Source organism: Heterocephalus glaber, unplaced genomic scaffold (assembly GCF_053883595.1).
Source record: "Heterocephalus glaber isolate CG9 unplaced genomic scaffold, H.glaber_assembly_v1.0 deba00001497, whole genome shotgun sequence".
In the NCBI taxonomy this organism is placed as follows: domain Eukaryota; kingdom Metazoa; phylum Chordata; class Mammalia; order Rodentia; family Bathyergidae; genus Heterocephalus; species Heterocephalus glaber.
Genome location: NW_028258320.1, coordinates 16,548,622 through 16,567,145, shown reverse-complemented (window position 1 = coordinate 16,567,145; position 18,524 = coordinate 16,548,622). Strand labels below are relative to the sequence as shown.

The 18,524-nt window shown below is 52.8% G+C and overlaps 1 protein-coding gene across 7 annotated transcripts in view; it reads left to right on the top strand.

The window, feature by feature from the left end:
* The first annotated feature begins 12,814 nt into the window (after nucleotides 1-12,814).
* Nucleotides 12,815-18,524, top strand: part of Cdh23 (cadherin related 23) — a 369,425-nt gene continuing 363,715 nt past the window's right edge. For all 7 annotated transcript variants that reach the window (XR_015440528.1, XR_015440529.1, XM_087185444.1 and 4 more), the window contains exon 1: nucleotides 12,815-13,197. The gene's annotated coding sequence lies outside the window, so the exon portion shown is untranslated. The remainder of the gene's footprint in view (nucleotides 13,198-18,524) is intronic.

The following is an 18,524-nucleotide window of genomic DNA, read 5'->3' as shown; positions in this document are numbered from 1 at the left end:
TTTTCGTTGCTGTGACAAAGACCTTAGATAAACAGTTTAAGGAGGAAAGGTTTATTTTGGCTCACGGTTTCAGAGGTTTCAGTCCATGGTCAGCTGGTTTTGGTGTGCTAGGCCTGTGAGGCACAACATCATGGCAGAAGGGTGTGGCAGGAGAGAGCTGTTCACCTCATGGCTGCCAAGAAGCAGAGTAAGAAGGAAAGAGCCAGAGATGAAGGGGCTGGGGACAAAATATGCCCTCCCAAGCTACACTCTCAGTGAGCTGCTTCATCTGGGTAGGCCCCACCTCCTCATACACCCATTCAGCTTTGAGCACCTTCAACCCAATGAACCTGGGGTGGGGGCAGGGCAACCTCCTCCAACCATAACACTTGCCTGTCCCGTCAATACTGAGCTGTGACTGCTGCCTTGCTGGTCCCCACAGTCCCTGGCCCTGGCAGGTGTGAGAAGCACCAGGGAGCTATAAATCTTTCTCAGTTTCTTCTCCTCCCAACCTGCATCCACTTAAACCCTGAAACCAGCAGCAAGTCACTAATCCTCTCCTGATGGCTGCAGCTGCCCCCTCTGTGCAGCTAATTCCACCCTCCAACTTAATCATCGTACTTAATACTTCCAATGAGGGCTTTTCCTCTTCCCGGTCTGCTCAGGCATTAGCTGATTACTGTAATCTATCTGGCTCCTGGGGCATCCACCAGGATGGCAGGGGAAGGACCAGAGTTTCATGTATCCTCTCAGAGACTCAGTTTCCCCACCCATAAAACTGGGGAACTATATCTAGTTGGCATGAGTTACATGGGCAACAAATAAAAAACACTTCACACAGCTGTGTACAATAACTGAGTAAGGTTAGGGCCCAGGGAGGTGCACGTGGACATAGGGACAGGTCCCAGGGCCTGCACCAGTGATAGAGGACTGTCAGCCTCTTTATCTCACAGCCAGAGACAGAAAATGGGCCGCAGGTAATACCCACATTTCACAGACAAGGAAACTGAGGCTCTGGAAGATTAACACATGCCTGCAAATGTCACACGCTGGCGCAGTCCCCACTCCAATTGAGGTGTTCAGGAGGAGTGTGTATAGCATTGCTTTCTGGGGAAGTTGGACCTTTGTCTCAGCTGGAACTACAGATCTTCTAGATCTTCTCAAGCTACAGGAATTCTACTCCTTTCTCTCATTCTGCTTGGTATGGGGCTGTATCCCAGTGTACCTGTTTTTAGTTAGTGAGAATTTCCATATGAGGGTAGCCATGAACAGCTGCTGTTGTTGTACACTGTGCAACTCCGGGGAATAGATGCCATTTACCACCACGGAGATATATCAGCAATGAGGTCAGTCCCCATCAGGAAAGTGGAGGGGACTCCAGGAGGACCCAGAAGGCCCTCCCCATGGTCTGGTTGGCCCTGGATTAGGAGCACTGTTCCAGGAACTGGAGCTCCTGGCAACTCCTTGACCTGGTGCAGGGGAGCAGGTGTGAGATGAGGAGGCTGATCCAGCCCTTCCTAGTGAGACGGTAGGAAACCCCAGGGAGCTGAGTCTGTGTTTAAAATGTGAGGAAGTTGAGAAACAGGAGCAGGACTCTGGCATTTCATATACTACATATGAGCAATAACTTAATCTTAATCACAAAACTCTCTCGAAAGTCATCATCAACCTGTTTTAAAGATAAATTAACTGGGCACACAGAGGTTAATTAACTTGCTAAAGGTCATAGAGCAAGGGAATAGCAGAGTTGAGGTTCAGACTCCGCCTCCCTGACTCCCATCCCCACTCTGTGGTCCTTAATTTTTTAACCTGTATTTTCCAAGGGGAGCAGCAGAGGCCGAGAGAGAGCCAGTGGTTTGCTTAGTCACACAGCAACCTAGGGGCTGGGAGCAGTCTGGACCCAAAGAGCATAGACTCCCAGACCCCATAAGGGCACCTGACCTATAGGGGGCTTTCCCTTAATATTTGTGTAGAAACAGAGCTGCGGAGAAAGCCAGGATGGCTAGGGGAACAGGGGCTGGGGTGGGGCAGATGGTAGAGGGCGGGTGTGGTTAGAGACCCCAGCCCGCTGCACTATTGGTCCAGGTTTCTATAGGAGTTGCCTCTGAGCCTCTCCTCCAAAGTGGCCCCCACCCCAAGTCCCCAAGGGTGAGGTGCTGTGCAGCGCTCGGCCTCCAGATGGCGCCCCGCACTGCAGATCTGGACTCTAGGGGGAATCTGCGCCCGCGGGAGTTAACCCACAGCTGGCCCAGTCAAGGCCGCTGCAGCTGGGGTGTCCACAGAGCTTTCAGGGTGCCCCTACACATGCTTCCTTCTCTCCCAAGGTGGCCTTTGCTGGGCTTTGGCAGCGATGAGCTTGCAGGGCTGGGACTGGGAGCACAAAGCAATACTCAGGCCTCCCTGGCCATGCCTTCTGCCGGGCCCTAGGGAGACTCTCCAGAGGGACTTGGGGGTCACTCATAATGACCACCTTACTCCACCTCTTTAAGACCCACTTCCCTCCCTTGTGGAGTGCAGGTGGCTTCTTTCCAGGAAATTGGGAGGATCTGACAGAGCACCAGGCTGTGGCAGGTGCTCAGCAGACAGAAACCATTAGGAATATTCCCGAGACAGCGGTGGATTGAGCTGATATTCCTTGGCCTGGCTGCTGTCTCTTCTTCATCTTCCTTCCCTTATGATGCCAGTCTGTCACCCCATGCTATTGGTCACCACTTAGCTCCATTATTCAACTCTGTGTACCCGGCATTTCTTGGGGACAGCAGGAAAGACTGGGTAGAGGTTCTGTGTCTCGCTACGGTTTGAAGCCCTGCCTCCCCACCTTCCCTGGCAGAGAGGATATAGCTTACCTGGGCTCCAGGGACCTCATCTGTGAGATGGGGACAGTGATGACAGCAGGACTGTCATCGAGTTGTTCAAATCAAATGAAATTACGGATATCTCTCCAAAGTTGTAAAAATTGTGTATATGTGTGTGTGTATATATATATATATATATATTTTTTTTTTTTTGGTACTGGGGATTGAACTTGGGACCTTGTGGTTTCGAGGAAGGTGCTGGAAGCACTGAGCTAAATCCCCGGCCCTAAAAATTGTATTTTATTACTGCATGGGAAGATACAGAAAAGAATGGAATGGTTTTAGAGTCTCATAGTAGAAGAGCCCCGGGGACTTCAAGCTCCCTCCTCACCTTAGGAAGACATCACTGAGGCTCAGGTGGGTGGTGGACACCGAACTCGGCACCTTCAGGCAGAGCATGGTAGGCTCAGTCTGAGCCCTGGTCTTCCACACCCCATACAGGGCACCTGCAGATGCAACCCCATCCCTGTCCTCTGGCACCTTACAATTTGATTGGAAGCAAGACCGACATACTATGAAAAGATTGCTCAAGATTCTGTGCTGCATGTCCAGATAGGGAATCATCCAGATAGGGAAGGTTCTGAAGCTCAGAGAAGTCCAAGGCCCTGGGGTCTGGGACATAGGCAGGTAGGGTTTCCAGAAGGTGGTGAAAAATGGGGTTCTGCAGAGTGGAGGGGTGGGCACTGGGCACTGGGCACTGGCAGGGGAGAGGACTGCAGAAGACAAAGCTAGGGATGGGGAGATCCAAAGAGCAGTGTGGTGCCCAGGACTGATAAATCAGAGTGCAGGCCATCTAACCAGCCCCTGTGGAAGGACATTGGGTCTCTTCCCTTTTTGTTACCTAATAAAAAACACTGCCTCAATGTATCTGCATATTCTACAGCTGAGTGGCAGCTCAGGAGAGAGGAGAGATTGGGCTAAGCCTGAAAAGGTACCTTGGCTTGATTGGCAGGGATAGGGACAGTTTGGGGGGACATTGATACAAAATTGCTTCCACCTAACTTTTCAACCCCAGAGCTCCAAATTTCAACCATTCGAAGCACACATTTACTGATCTGGGCCTGTCTTTGTGCCAATGATACTGTTTGTAACCCAACTGAAATTTTAATTCCTTACTTTTAAACTCTTAAATTTAAAAACTCTCTATCACCCAAAAAAACCTTTTTATCACCACCATAAATTTAAAAACAGTGCCAACTGAAAAACAGCTATCAAAATAAATACAGTGATACTAGAACAATGTTATTAAATGCAGTCTAAGTTGCCTGCCAGAGGCTGAGCAGAAGCTCTGACCCTTCCTGCAGAAGAAAGAGGGATCATCAGGTATAAAAGAAAGACTGGCACAGGTGAGACGTTCTTCGTGTGTCTATACAGACTACAACAGAATTGGAAAGGGAATAACTTTCTCACTGTGTAACGCAAAGAGGTGACCTGAAGACTGCTTATAGCTAGCAGGAAGCAAAATATGGACCATAACAGATGGAGCCCCACTCTGAAGCCTGTGATTGAAATGGGAGTGAGTTCTTTTCTGGGGTGATCCGACTGCAGTAGGATCCAGAGATGGGGGACTGGATGACCACGGCTGCGCCTCTTTTTTAAGGGACACTAGGTGTTTTGGTAGATGACAGTGGGGCCAGGGTGGGGGCTCGGAGCATGGAGGGAACAGGTCTTGCTCACTGTCCCCCTCTTCAGGCTATGCACATTCCCATGGGGACTGCCAGCTCCCGGGCTGTGGTCTGCAGTTCTGGCTGGCTCCATGGAGTCACACATGACCCTGTGTTGGGAAGGGCTCAGTGCTGACACCACGTCTTTTTCTGGAATAGGCGCCAGCAGGCACAAAGAGGGAGGCACATCTTCTGTGTGCCAATGTGGAGAGAGCCACAGGACATATCTTAAGAGAGAAAAAACAAGTTATAGAACAATATGTGCAGCATGACTCTATTTATAAACACCAATTCTTTAAATTTTTAACACATGCACATGTATAAAACACTTCATTATTCCATTTTCCCTCCTCTGGCTGGTTAGTGATATATCCAGTTACCATTCCTGTAGGGTTAGCCTGGAGATGGAGCTGGCTTGATCTATTATGCTTACCACATAGTCCCATTTTTACCCACCTCTTGGATGACACAAGGACCTTAAACTCTAACTCCTTTGCCCCCTTTCTGACTCAAGTGCTATTGTGTCATGGATTTTAAACATTAGTTTTCTAAAACTGAGATCATTTGTATTTACCCGTATTTCTCTTTCTATTGCTCTTGTTTCCTTCCTGAATTTCCAAGCTCCCATCTGGGACCACTTTCCTTCTGCCTGAAGCATACCCGTCATATTTATTTTCATATTTGAGCCATTCACATGGTTCAAAAGTCAAAAGTACAGAAGTGCACCATGATAGATGTCTCTCTCCCATCCCCACTCCTAGCCAACAACTAGATAATCCCATATGTACATAGAACATTCCTTGGAAAGGAGCGCACCCAACTGAGAACACTGTCCAGGTGGCCCAGACTGTGTGTGATGTGATGTGTTCCAGCCTCCTGTGTGTGCACAGACAGAGCTCGGACCCACAGTGGCAGCCAGGAGACCCAGGTGCTTCTGATCCACAGCCTCACCGTGACCACAGTGTCCACGGCTTCTCTGTGTCAGGCATTTGATCCTAGCCACAGCCCCATGGACCATGAGGGGCATGGTTGCCCAGGCCCAGGAAAGTAAATGATCATGGCTTCTGTTTTCACTTACTCCATGCCAGGGACAGTTCATATTCATCGATTCATTCAATTCCCATGACAGCTCTACCAGTAAGGTCACCATTTACAGATGAGGAGATTGAGGCAAAGTTAGGGACATCCCCAAGAGGCAGAGCTGGGATTAGAACCAAACCCAAACAGTTGGACTCCAGAGCCATATTGAGTATTAAGCCCATTTTACAGAGGAGGAGACTGAGGCCAAAATGGTTACGCTATACATTCAAAGCCACAGAGTGAGAAGCGCAGAGCAAGGACTTAACATTCATGGATTTGAGGTCCAAATCCAATCCACGCCCTCAGACCTTTCCCTCTGCACCTAGAGCTGCCTGGAACCTGTAAGGACAGACCCCATCTTCTGACAAATACCCAGCCCGTCAGACCTGAAGCTCTGGTCCCACTACTCCCTCTCGCCCTGTCTCCCAGGAGACCCTACAGAGTGGCCAGGGGTGCCCTGGCCCACTGGGGCAGGGCCTGGAGGCAGACCACCTACCTGGGTTTAACCCAGCCCGGGTGCCTTGGGCACGTGGCTTTCCTGGTCCTGTGCTCCTTGGTCTAGGTGTACTCATCCGTCAGTCTGGGTAGCTCTGCTGTCATTTTCAAGTGAGGACCGGAGGAGCTCATCCTCGCACAGCACTTGGAACCGTGCCTGGCACAGAATCAGCTTTCACTGAACCCTAGCATGATCAGTAGTGGCAGTAGCAGTAGCAGTAGTGGGAGTTGCTGTGTGACTTGGTGTAGGAGCCAGCCCTCTCTGGGCCTCAGGCTCTCCAGCTGGGAGCTCATTGTGAGGTCTGGGCTGTGTGGTCTGGAGCAGTGGCTGGACAGTGGGCCTTCTCCCTCTGCCCTGCGCTCTGAAGCCTGGCCCAGCCAGCGTTCCTGGAGGCGGTCCCAGGCACGTGCTTGCAGAATGCGGGACACACGCATGCTTCTTTCTGTCCATGAGCCTGGCCCATGCTTTCGGTGCCCCTGCCTCTTGCCGGACAGGAACTGCCCCCAAGGGGTGGTGGCTGACATGGCTCCAGCTGTCCTTGGGAGAGGCAGCATGGGGGCCTGTCCTACTTCCCACCAGTGCCCAGGCCCCTTGGTGCCAGTCCTTGCCATAGAGTGCCATTCTGCACCAATGCATAATTCATGTGCTCATGTGCCAATCTGTGCCAGCTTTAATTAGCTTCTAACTTTTTGTCATTCATTTTGCTATGAACACCTTATAAATAAATGATAGGTGTGGGGATCAGGGAGTGGGGTAGGCGTGTGAGGGATGCAGACCAGCTCTGGAGGCCAAGTAGGGGACCCATGAGCTTCCACAGTTGGGCCCCTAGGAGCTCTGTGGCCCCTGGGGTTTCCCAGGGACCCTCTTGCTGGGCAGAGTATGGTCCCAGCCTACCTTGTAGCTTCCCAGTTTGGCTGCATCTCCAGCCGTGTGCTGCCACAGCTGCGACGGGCTCCACGGGCCCACAAACCAAACTCGGAGCACGCATGTTGGCTTTATGGTCATAGCACAGCCCCGGGAGAGGACGAGAGGGTTGGAGACAGCGACAGGAAGCTGCAAATAGCTTTTCACCAGCTGAGGGATGGGAAGAAAGGAGGCGCAGGAAGCAGTGCTTCGTAGTGAGGCAGCGAGGGGAGCTGTGACAGAGGACACCCAGAGGACAGGTGTTTACATGCATTAAAATAATAGTAGGCCCTCGTGGGGAGGAGAGACGACAGGCTTGCGAGTGTTATTCAGCTTTTACAGCTTAGAAGGCACTTCAGGAGGTGTTTTTCTCTTTCAACCTGAAGAGCAGTCTCTGGAGGTACCAGAGGGGACAGGGGTACATGTCACTTTGACAGTTGAGGAAACTGAGGTTTGCACAAGTTGTGGAAGGCCCAGAGGACCTGTGTCCTGGTCCAGGGAGCTTTGCATGGCCCTACATTTCCTCTCTTGCAGTCCCCAGGGAGGGTGGGGCAGAAAGCACCTGCCGGAGGCCAGGATGCCAAGGGCATCCGGTTAGCAGCTCACCATGTCTAAAACCACAGGTTTGGATTTCCTCCTTATTCCCCTTCCTCCCCTTCCCCTTCCCCTTCCCCTTCTCCTTCTCCTTCTTCTTTGGTACCGGTGATCGAACTCGGGTCCTTGCACTCGCAAGGCAGGCGGCCTAACCACTAAGCTAAATCCTGGGCCCTCCTTCTTTTCCTTGGATATTAACTGAGACCCCCAACAAGGCTGGTGATGCAGAGTCACGGTGTGGCCTGGATGTTTGGCTCAGTAGTACAGTGCGTGCTTAGAATTAGTGAAGCCTGGGGTCAATCCTAGGGGAGGGGAGCCATTGAAGGAAGATGTCCCTTGCTCCAAAAAGGCAGCCCGGGCTGCACTGGGACACTGCATGCTCCTCCCTCTCACCATGCTGTCCCTGTTACTGTGCCAAGCCCCTCCCCTTTCCTCAATCTGTTGGCACAAAACTCCGGCCTCCAGTGTGCCCAGCAGGCCCTTCATTGAGCAGACCTTGCTCACCTCTTGAGACTCATCTCTTGCCTCTGCTCAGCAGGGATGCACCTTGGTCCAGCTCTGCTGTCATCCAGTGTGGAGTCCCTAAGTCCCCTCTGCCTCACATGCCCTTGGTGGCTTTCTTGTGCAGGAGCACCGTCTTTCATGGCCCTGTTGAGGTAACTGCTCTGTGTGAAGTTGCCCCCAATCTCCTGGAGAGAGGCTTGCACCTTTCTGGGGTCCCTTCTCTCACTGCTGGCCTCAGGAGCTGCTCAGCCTATTGCTGTCTGCTTCTGTCTCTGTCTCTCCAGCTGGACTGTAGCCCTTATGAGCACCAAACTGATGTCATATGCTTCTCTCTTTCCTCAGTACCCAGCCCAAAGCGCAGCACTGGGCCCTCCAGGAATGGGTCTTAGATGAATAAACACAGACATGGTCCCTGCCTTTGAGGGTTTTAACATCAGATGTGCCTCTGGAGTAATGATGAACTTGAAGTCACTGCTGAGATGTGTCTGCAGGAGATCTAGACACATAATCACATAGGTGTCCTGGATAGGAAAGGACCCAGTCTATAACTTTTTTCTTTTTAATTTTGGAAAGACATGTGGACTAACTCCAACAGTGTTTTCACCCCGTACTCCCTGGAAGTACTGTCACATGGTCTATACCAGCCAGGGTTCTCATGGTTGCCTGCAACAGAAACAATCTCAGGCTAACTGAAGTAGACAATCTACTGATTGGATGAGGTGAGGACAGGTTGCAGAATCAGCCAAAACCCTTAAGGACAGGCCCAGACAATGGCTAGGAACCAAAGAAGGCTGGTGGCCAAGACACACCCAGATCAGGGCACAGGAGCCCTGGTGCCAGGGCTGAACTATTCTTCACTATTTCTAAACTTTGTGGCTCCCATAGAGGTTCAAAGTTGAGAGAAGACCTTCAGGTGGCCTAGCCTGGGTCATGCACTTATGCCCTGTGGCCTTAGCTTTTGCAATTAAGGCAGCACAGTGTGTTGGTCAACTCTCCCTCACTGTGACAAAATACCTGAGATAAACAAGTTAAAAGGAGAGGTTTCTTTGGGCTCACAGTTCCAGAGGTTTTAGTCCATGGTCACTTGGCCCCATTGCTTTGGACTGTGACGAAGCAGAACATCATGGTAGCTGGGAAGCAAAAGAGAAAGGGGGAGGGGTCTGGGTCCCATGTTCCCTCCAAGTCCCTCACTTCCTCCACTGAGGTCCTTGCTCTAAACAGGGCTACCACTTCTCAACAAGGTCATTTGCTAGGGACCAAGCCTCGAACACAGGAGCTGTGGGGGACATTTTTTATCCCAATCACAGCACAGGGCCTACATACCCTGGGGAGCTCCCCCCAGGACAGGGCTGAGATGCTGGGTCCTGTCTAGTAGTCTGTGGATCTCTGGTGTCACAGCGTCTTCACATCCTGACCAGGAGAAGGCTGGGTAGGCCCTCTGTGTTCCATTATAGACATGAAAGCCATGGCAACCATTCTGCAATGTGGCCAAAGCCACAGAAGGTGGAAGCAAGTGCCTCTTTCTTCTGGCCTATCATCCTACAACCAGGGGTCTGGAGGAGTGGTGAGAGTTGGAGAACTTTGGAAGCTGTTGATGGAACCATCCTGAAATGTTCTGAGGAATGGGAGAAAGGTTAAAATTCCAGAGATGAATCTTCTGGAGACAGAAGGTGAGAGATTTTGAGATACGGGTTCGGAGGACAGAGGCTGAGCTCTTTTCTGCAGCTCTGGGTCTCCCCAAATGCCACCATTCTGTCTTTGGCCGATCTATGTGCAGAACAGCAAGACTGTCCTCCAGGACACCTCCAGGATCCAAAGCTCCCACGGTGCCCACCCAGGGGTGTGGGGTCCACATGCAGCCTCCAGGCCATGGCACATGTCCATCCATGCTGTTCCCTCCACCCGGAACACCCTTCTTCTCTTGTTGCCTATGCAATGCCCAGTCATGGTAGCACACGAGCTCTGATGACCCCTTGTCCAGGTAGCCTCTCTGGACTCAGCTTCTCCAGAATGAGTCATCCTTCTCTCTTTCCTCTGCCACACTTCCTTGCTGGATTACAATGGATTTATGTGTCTGCCTCTCGGGGACTGGGAGTACCTCAAAGATAAGCTGGATGCTATTCCTGTCCAGGCCACTGCACGTTGCAGGCTACGATTCTCAAGCTTCCGGGTCTGCTGGCTTCCGGTGGCAGCAGCCTGGTGGGAGATGAGAGTGCTGGGGAGAAGCCAGGGTGTGTCCTCTTCATGCTGCACCCTTGTGACAGGAACTGTGTCTGTTGTGACTCCACCAGACAAGTCCACAGGGTTTCATCTCCCACAGCAGGTCCCCCATCCTCTGCTTCCTCCCTCACCCTCCAGCCTCTGTACAGCAGCACCTCTTGCTGCTGCTGTGCTCTGGGCCACCTCCCCATCCCCTCTGAATTCCCAGCTTTTCCATTCTGTGTGAGCCAGGTTTCTTTTGAATTCCCTGTTGTAGATTTAGGGGGGTTCTGTGGGCTGGTCGAAACTTGACTGATATCCCAGGTCCTAGCATAATGCTTGGCACAGAGTGGGCACTTGAGAGATGCATGGGCAATGAAAGTGGCTGTCACTGAATGAAGAGGCCCTATGAACAGAAGCACAATGCCCACATCTGAGGAGGGGATGTTCTCCCTGAGCTCAGTGTTGTTTTCTTCACATGGGAAGTGGCTGCAGACAGTCTGAGTCTGGGGAGTCACATGAAAGAAAGGCTTAAGGGATGGAGAAACTGGAGAACTCCTCTTTCTCTTTTCCCTCTCCTTGTTTCTCTTCCTCCTCCTCTATTTTTTTTTTTTTTTGATACAGGGTCTCACTATGCAGTTCAGGCAGCTTTGAACTCACTATGTAGCCCAGGCTGGCCTCAAACTTGTGGCAATTCTCCTGACTCAGCTTTCTGAGTGTTGGGATCACAGGCATGTGCTACCACCCCTGGCTTGAAACTTTATTTAATAAAGCTTTATTTATAAATACAGATGATGGGCCTCACAAGCGCTCCCTGGTACCAAAAAAAATAAACCAAAAACCAGATGATGGGACAGATCTGACTGACCTCTGGTCTAGGAAATTTCCTGGCATGTGGTATTTAACAAGTAAACATTTTCAATGAACGCTGCCTCCTCTTGTCATCTGTTACCTCCCAGCCCATTCCCCATTTTTCTGACTACAGATCAGCTCATGGCTCTCCTACCTGTCACCCTCCACCTACTTTGAAGCCTTTACTCTCAGGTTGAGGATTAAGCCCTAATGAAGGCCCACATACCCTTCACAGGCTGGCCTTGGTCCCACTCTGGTTTTATGTGTGCAATGCCCCCCCACACTCCAGCCTCCCTGGCCTTCCTTCCATATGACAGCTTCTTCCCACCACAGGGCCTTTGCACATGACCTTTCTCCTGCCTAAAACCCCGCCCATCATTTATCCTCCATCATTTATAAAACCTCCATCATTTATCCTTCAGATCTCAGCTCAGTCTCTTAGGTCTTCCTAGGGGCCACTGAAGCCCCCTTCTGGCTGTCATGTTGCCTGTGTATATTTCCCCTTTGAGTATGTTGGCCCTTTAGAGGAACTCCAGGAGGCACAAGGCCACACTGCAGAACCTGTTCCAGTGAGCTGAAACAATGGATGAACAAATGGGTGCATGCTAAAGAAGGGGAGGTCTGGAACCAGGGAGATTCAGTCAGTTCCTGCCCCTGCCCCGGGGACAAGTCCCTGACCCTGCCTTCTCATTACAGACCCGGTGGAAAGGCGGTGTAGGAGGTAGAGTGACTTGGGGCCTAGAAAACCTCCGCCCAGAGTCTGGCTCCAGGCCACTATCAATAGCCTGCACAGTGACAAATCCAGAAATGTTGACACATAAGAGTTTTCTAATGTTTAGCCTGGGGGAGTGGAGATCAGGGGAGAGAACAATCCCAGTCATTGACCTGGATAAGACGTTTCCCAAGTCAGGAGGTCCTGGCCCCAAAGGTATGCAAACAGCAGCTGGGAGACCCCTTCCTCAGGGCCACTGCAGAAGGGTCGGTTTTGGGTGAGGACACCTAGACGACCTCAAGGGTCTCTTCCAACCTGGACCCTCCCATTTCTAAGCATTTGGAGGGTTTCTGAGCTTGAGGGAGGGAGGGGAGCAGGTGGGAGCAAAGGCAGCTGGCTGGAGCCACGCGATGGCCAAGCAGCCCCTAAGGCCAGGGGGCCCGCTCAGCGACTCTGGGAGCAGAGAGGGGGCGCTTAAAGCTAACAGATGGCACGGGCTCACCGAGGCCGAGCGCCCGCTCCCTCGCTCTGGCTTCCCCGGAGCGTTTGTTTTTGCGCTTGGCCGGAGACAGGGAGCACACCGAGCAGGCCGGGCCCCCAGCCCCCTGTGCACGCTTTTTCGGGACGAAGGCCCGGCGGGCACCTCGCAGGCACGCACCTGGGGCCGCTTCCACGGGCTTCATCCCTGGGCCTTTGGGGGATTCGTCGAGTTGCCACAGCAGCCGGTGCCATGACATCGGCAGAAGGCAGCTTCTCCAGCACTGAAATATTCATGCCCCGGGCGTCCAGCTGGGCTCCGTGCGGTTCCTGGGGGTCTGGAGGGCCCGGCGGCGGCCAGGGGTTTGGGCGGCCCATCTGGGTGGGGGACTGCGAGGCGAGGCGGGCGGGGGCTGGGCCAGGCGGAGGTGAGGGCGAGAGCGTCAGGAGGCGGGGTCTGGGCGGTGCGGGGCGCGCGGGGCGGAGGAAAAGAGGGAAAGTTGATCGCGGACTTGAGCAGCAGCGGCTGGGAGAGTGGGGCGCTGGCTGCGCGCGAGATGCGCGGCCAAAGGACGCGTCCGACGGCGGTGGGGTGCTGAGCCCGCGGAGCGGCCCTGGCCCGGGCATGGAGAGCGGGGGTGCCGAGCTTCCGCACGTTCGGGACCCGCCTCGTCCAAGCCCGCGGCGCACCTGAAGTTGCATCCAGCGAGCGGTTAGCGGGCGGCCCGAGGGGACAAGGAGCGGCCGGCGCGCCGCGGATAAGCCTTCGAGCCGGCGGGGAGACGCGGCAGTGGCCAGAGCCTGAGAAGGCGGCACACGGGGCCGATCCAGCAGAGAGCAGAGCCCGAGGCGCCGCGCGACGCCGCTCCACACGCGCACACGGTACCCAGAGCCGCGCACCGGCCCTTCCCTCCCCGCTTCCCTCGCCTTCCCCTCGCCACTCGCCCGCCGCGCGGCAGGAAAGTTGGAGCTAAGGGGTCGAGACCGCAGCCGCGGAGCCACTTATTCCCGGCGCGGCCATCGCCCGCGGCGGGTGACCAGGGCCTCCTTCCCTCGGCGCCCCTGGCCCTCGGAGCCCGCGGCCGGATGCGCTGCAACTTTGGTTCCTGGGAACTCCAATTCCCTCCGCGGTGGCCGTGGGAGGACGCGCACCGTTCCTACGCGCATACCCGGGACCGGGACCGCTCGGAGGCTTTGCTCTTGATGCACGAGAGGGTCTAGGTCTGGGCGGTGGTGGGGATCTCTGGGGTAAAGAGGGCATTACGCTCCAATCGGTCCCCTACTAAGCCCTGCCCCCCCCCCATTTAAACCGTGGAGATGGGGTGTGGCGCACCTCTGCCGCAGGGTGAGTAGCGGCGCTGGAGGAATCTAAAGTCACGTAGCTCTTCTCCCTCTTCACCTTCCTGTGCCCACGGGAGACCCTAAGGGACTCCCGCAACCTTCCCAATCCTGTCCGGCTGCTGGAAGACGCGCCCTTCGCAGCGCTGGCAGCCTCGTGTAGCTCACGCTGCGCTTCCCCGGCCCAAGGATGGCGCGCTCCAGACGGCGTTGGTCGGCCCCACAGGCTCGCCCCGGGAGTGCTGCCCCTTTTCCCGGCAGGTCAGCCCCGGACGCGTGCAGAGCCCTAGCGTTCCAGGGTAGCAGCGCGGCCAGCCCTCGAGCACTCGTTGCCTCCTTTCCCGGGGCAGGAGCCTAGGGCCAGGTTTTGCCTCCGCGCGGTAGCGGAAATCGGTGCCCTCGCTGCCAGCCGCCGACCCGCTGCAACCCCAGCCCGGGCGCCATCAAGCCCCCTGGGAGAACACGCCCCCTCCTCTCCAGTAATACCGGAAGCACATAGGCCTCATGGGCATGGTTTGCCCCCTGGACCAGTGCTGACACTGACCCTAGCCTTCCAGCCCCTAAACAAGTGCCCCTGACTAATCTGGATTTTGAGATAAACTAGAGGGACACACGAGGATTATGTGCATGCGGCATTCGTGTGTTGCGCACACGTATGCATGTTGGGTGGAGCCAGATTCTTGGCTAGAGAAGAATTAGGCTGTGAGATGGGGGTGGGCTCGAAGAGCCTGCTTGGGGCCAGGTACAAGATGGTGATGTGTCTCCGCGGCGGGGGAGAGCTGACTTGAATTAATGCTTGGTTCCTGGAGCAGGGTAGGCCACTACGGTCAGCACCTATGGGGGTGGGGGCACCAGGTGTCACTGCATGGACCAGGGGCAGGGAAGGGGCCCTTGGCTGGGGAGTGTCTATACTTTGTGCTGGTTCCCCAGGGCTGGGGAGGGTAGGAAGGCATGGCAGAGAGCGAGAGTAGCCATGGGCTAAAAGGTGCCACTAGAGAAGTGACTGGTGTGAGCCGGACATCGACAGCATCCTGGCCTTTGCTAGGGCCCATGCACGTGTCTGGAAGGTGTCCTGAGCCCCAAACAATTGCATGCCTCGCATCTGCCTCCTAAAGGGCTGGATTGGAGGGCTATGTTGGTACATGGTCTTGGTTGGGTCCCCAAGTCTCCACACCCCACAAGCCACCTTACAGGTCATTTCACCATTTGAGGTTTCATTTTTTTGAGCTCACTATTTTAAAGGGCACTTTTTCTGAAGTGTTGCTTTAAAATGCATTTTTTTTCTGGGAGGCGAAGTCCTAGTGGAACCTGGCTGCTCTGAGAATGGCCTGTGGACCTCCAGCTTCTGCATCACCATCTGATAGCCAGTTAGGAATGTGGATTCCTGGGCCCCACCTAGAGGACCCTCACCCCCACCCCAAGTTAGGGTCTGTATCCAACAGGCACCCTCAGTGAAGTTCGAGTTGTGGTGCACAGCACCTTCTAAGGTGAGCTTTGCACATGGCTTCTTTGTGCAGTGTTGACCGGGTGGACAGTGGATATAAACACAGGGATGAGAACCGATGAAACTTATTTCCCTGGACACTTGTGCTAAGGTTGGTTTTGCTGTCCATTACCTGCCCCTTGGGGCTGTACCCTGCTAAGGCTACAAAGATGTCTGAGTTTTTGGGACGCTTTACGAAGATTCAGAGGTCAGCTCAGCTTCCTGTGCTGTTGACATTGCTGTGTGTGGATAGAGCCAGAGGAGATGGGCAGAGGGGTAGGGTTCTGGAAGCTGGATGTGCTGGTTCTGCCTCTAGGACCCCTGGTGGGGCTAGTGTTGCTGTCTCCCACTGGAAGGAATTGAGCATCTCTCCTCCACCTCTTCTGCCCTTCCAGATGGGTGGAATGGTCCCTTGAGAACACCTCTCAGCACCCATGGGAATTGTGCAGAGGTGAGCTGCTTAGCAGTCAATTTGGGACAGCCCATGAGGGGCACTAATCCCACCCAGCCTGGACTGGACATCCCTCTTCTGTCCTGAGGTCCTGGGAGACCCCTAGCCCCAAACCGTGAGGATAGTGCCAAGCAATGGCAGGCCACCCCCTGATCCTCTGGAGAAATAACGGTGACCCTGAAGCCATCAAGGTTGCCTGAGATTCAGATCAAAGGCCTGGTGGTGGGCTGATGGGGTCACAGATGAAAGGTTATCACCTGGCCCATGTACCCAGCCCTGCCAGAAATGCAGTGTCTTTCCTAAGGTAGCCTCTGCAGGGGGAGGGCGGCTCAGCAAGTACAGGGGGATTGGCATGGGCATAGGCCTTGCAAAGCATAATGCTAAAGCAGAAGACCTCTTTCATAGGTTTGAAAACCGGAGGTTCAAAAATCCTGAGATTAATAAAGTCTGACAGTTTTCTTGTACCCTCAGGTTTTAAAAAAAATTCAGTGTTGTATTGTGTAAAGATGGTTTAAAAATTAACTTAATTGCCTTTGAATTCATTGTTCCTTATTCAGTAAACTTAAAAATTTGTTTTTGTTTTATTTTATTTTGAGGATACTCCTATCCTTTGTCCTGGGTATTGAACCCAGGGCCTTGTGCATGCTAAGTAAGCACTGTACCTCAGAGCTACATCTCCAGCCCTTTATTCTGAGCCTTGATTTGGGTTCCTTTTGGCACTGGGGCAATCCTGTTTGTCCAGGAGTAGGTGGGCAGGTCAGACCCGGTTGGATATATGGATAGGTGCTTTCAGGATGGTAGTACGTACTTTGCCTCCAGTGGAAGGGAAAGGGGTATTGGATTGAGAAGAATCCTTTTGCAGATGTGGTCCTCGTGACACGGCACTGCATCTCTGCCTCCGGGAAGCACTCGGCCTTCCTGGCCTTCCTGGCCGATCGGTGCCTCCCTTCTTCACTGTCTCCTCCTACATGCTTTCACTTCCCTGCATTGCTCTGGCTGCTCACTCCATGGTGATTTCCTCCAGGGCTCTGCTCTGCCTCTTTCTTCCTTGTTCCCCAAACTGCCACTGTTTTGGAGTTGGTACTCAGTCACTCTGTCCTGGCCACCTGGGCTTCTGATCATGCGGCCGGGGGCAATTTTAGCTGTTCATGCTGGTTACTGTCAAGACGGTGGCTCTTGCCCATCCTGCTGGACTCTGGGTCCCAGGCATCCACTCTCGGAGTTGAAGTCACAAGCTCAGGTGCTTGGGATGTAGACAAGAGAAAAGCAGGGCCTGGCATGAGATAACAGGGAGTGGTGGGGACTGGGACTGCAGAGCATTGGCTCCATAGAAAAGGATTACTGTAGGCAAAACCCATCTATGTGAGAGACGTCAGAATAAGGGTTACCCCTGGGAGTGTCGGAACTGGGTACAAGGGGTGCTTCTGGGGTGCTGGAAATTTCTGCAACTTGATCTAGGTGTCTACAATGGTGAATGATCATTTTTGCAAAAGAGACAGTTCAGAAAACAGAACAGTTATGGGACTTATTTGTTTGGATTCAATATGCAAATAGTTTTATAGAGTCCCTGTAGGGCAGAAAATACATATTCTTACCAACCTTATTGTCAGTGAGAAACTGGCGGTGTATTTAAGAAGTAGCCACATGGAGATCACTTTCTAGTCTTTCACTGTGAAATGTGATCAGGCCCTACCATGGGGAGTGGGGAAGCTGCCAGGGCTGCTGCTCCTGGGTAGGTCCCGGATGTGGGCCTTGGGGCTGTGCTCTTGCTGCTCTGTCCCACTAAGATAGGGAAAGACTTCCTGGCTCAGTGTGTTGCCAAGGGGAGTGGGGACCTCCCTGTGCTCCTCAGCTGGGGCCTGCAGACTGTGTCGCTGAGGGTGACACAGCTCAGCTTCAGCATTTATATTTTTTACCTCCTTTTTTTTCCCATTACTGGGATTGAATCCAGGGAGTGCTGAGCTACATCTCCAAACCCTTTTAAAATTTTTATTTTGAGACAGAGTCTTGCTGAGTTGCTCAGACTGGCCTTGAGCTTGTGATCCTCCTGCCTCACCCTCTTGACCAGCTGGGATTACAGGCACGTGCCACATCTGGCCATATTTTTTACATATTCTAGAGTCCCACCCAGTGTTAGCTATTACTATGATCATAACTCATTCCTTTTGTGAGTTTTATAAGGCAACTTGGAGGCAGACAAGCTGGCATTGTACACCAGTTCTCACACCCTTGAACTCCGAGGCCTTTGGTCTGGCACACAACTTTGCTCAGGTCTTAGTTTTCTCATCTGTAGCATGGGAATACTTTTCAGTTGCCTTCTAAGCTTGTGAGCATTAAGGTGAAAACTCTAAAGCATACCGCTCAGTGCATGTGGAAAATGCAGTGGCTTTTCAATATCCTTTTTGACTTAGTTGTGTGTGAGGGACATTATATTCTAGCAGAAAAGTGAACTCTCCTGATTTTCAGAGCTTGATGATCTATAACACTGATGGTGAACCTTTCAGAGCTTTCCATGACATCAAACAGCTGGCTGTAGCAAGTGTACCATAGGTTCACTACCACTGAATCTATAAGTTTTTAAATTGAGTTCTGCCTGAAAAATGTGTGTGTGTGTGTGTGTGTGTGTGTGTGTGTGTGTACAGTGTTGTGCTTTCTTATTTGCAATTACCTACTAATAACATTTGAAAATCTAGCAGTTTCACATTAAAATCTAGACTTTGGGTGTCTCTAATTAGAATTGGCGATGTTGGATCCATGGTCCCAGGTGCCAGTTTTTGGTTCGAGCTCATCTGCAGCTGCCTTTTGTATTTTATTTAAAGATTCTCTAACTGAGGAACCCGTGCATATACTGAGGGGAAAAATCCTAAATCAAAGTGGTGGCCTTCTGCATATGCACACATCTCTGTGACCCTGGGTGGTGACAAAGAATTCTTGCAG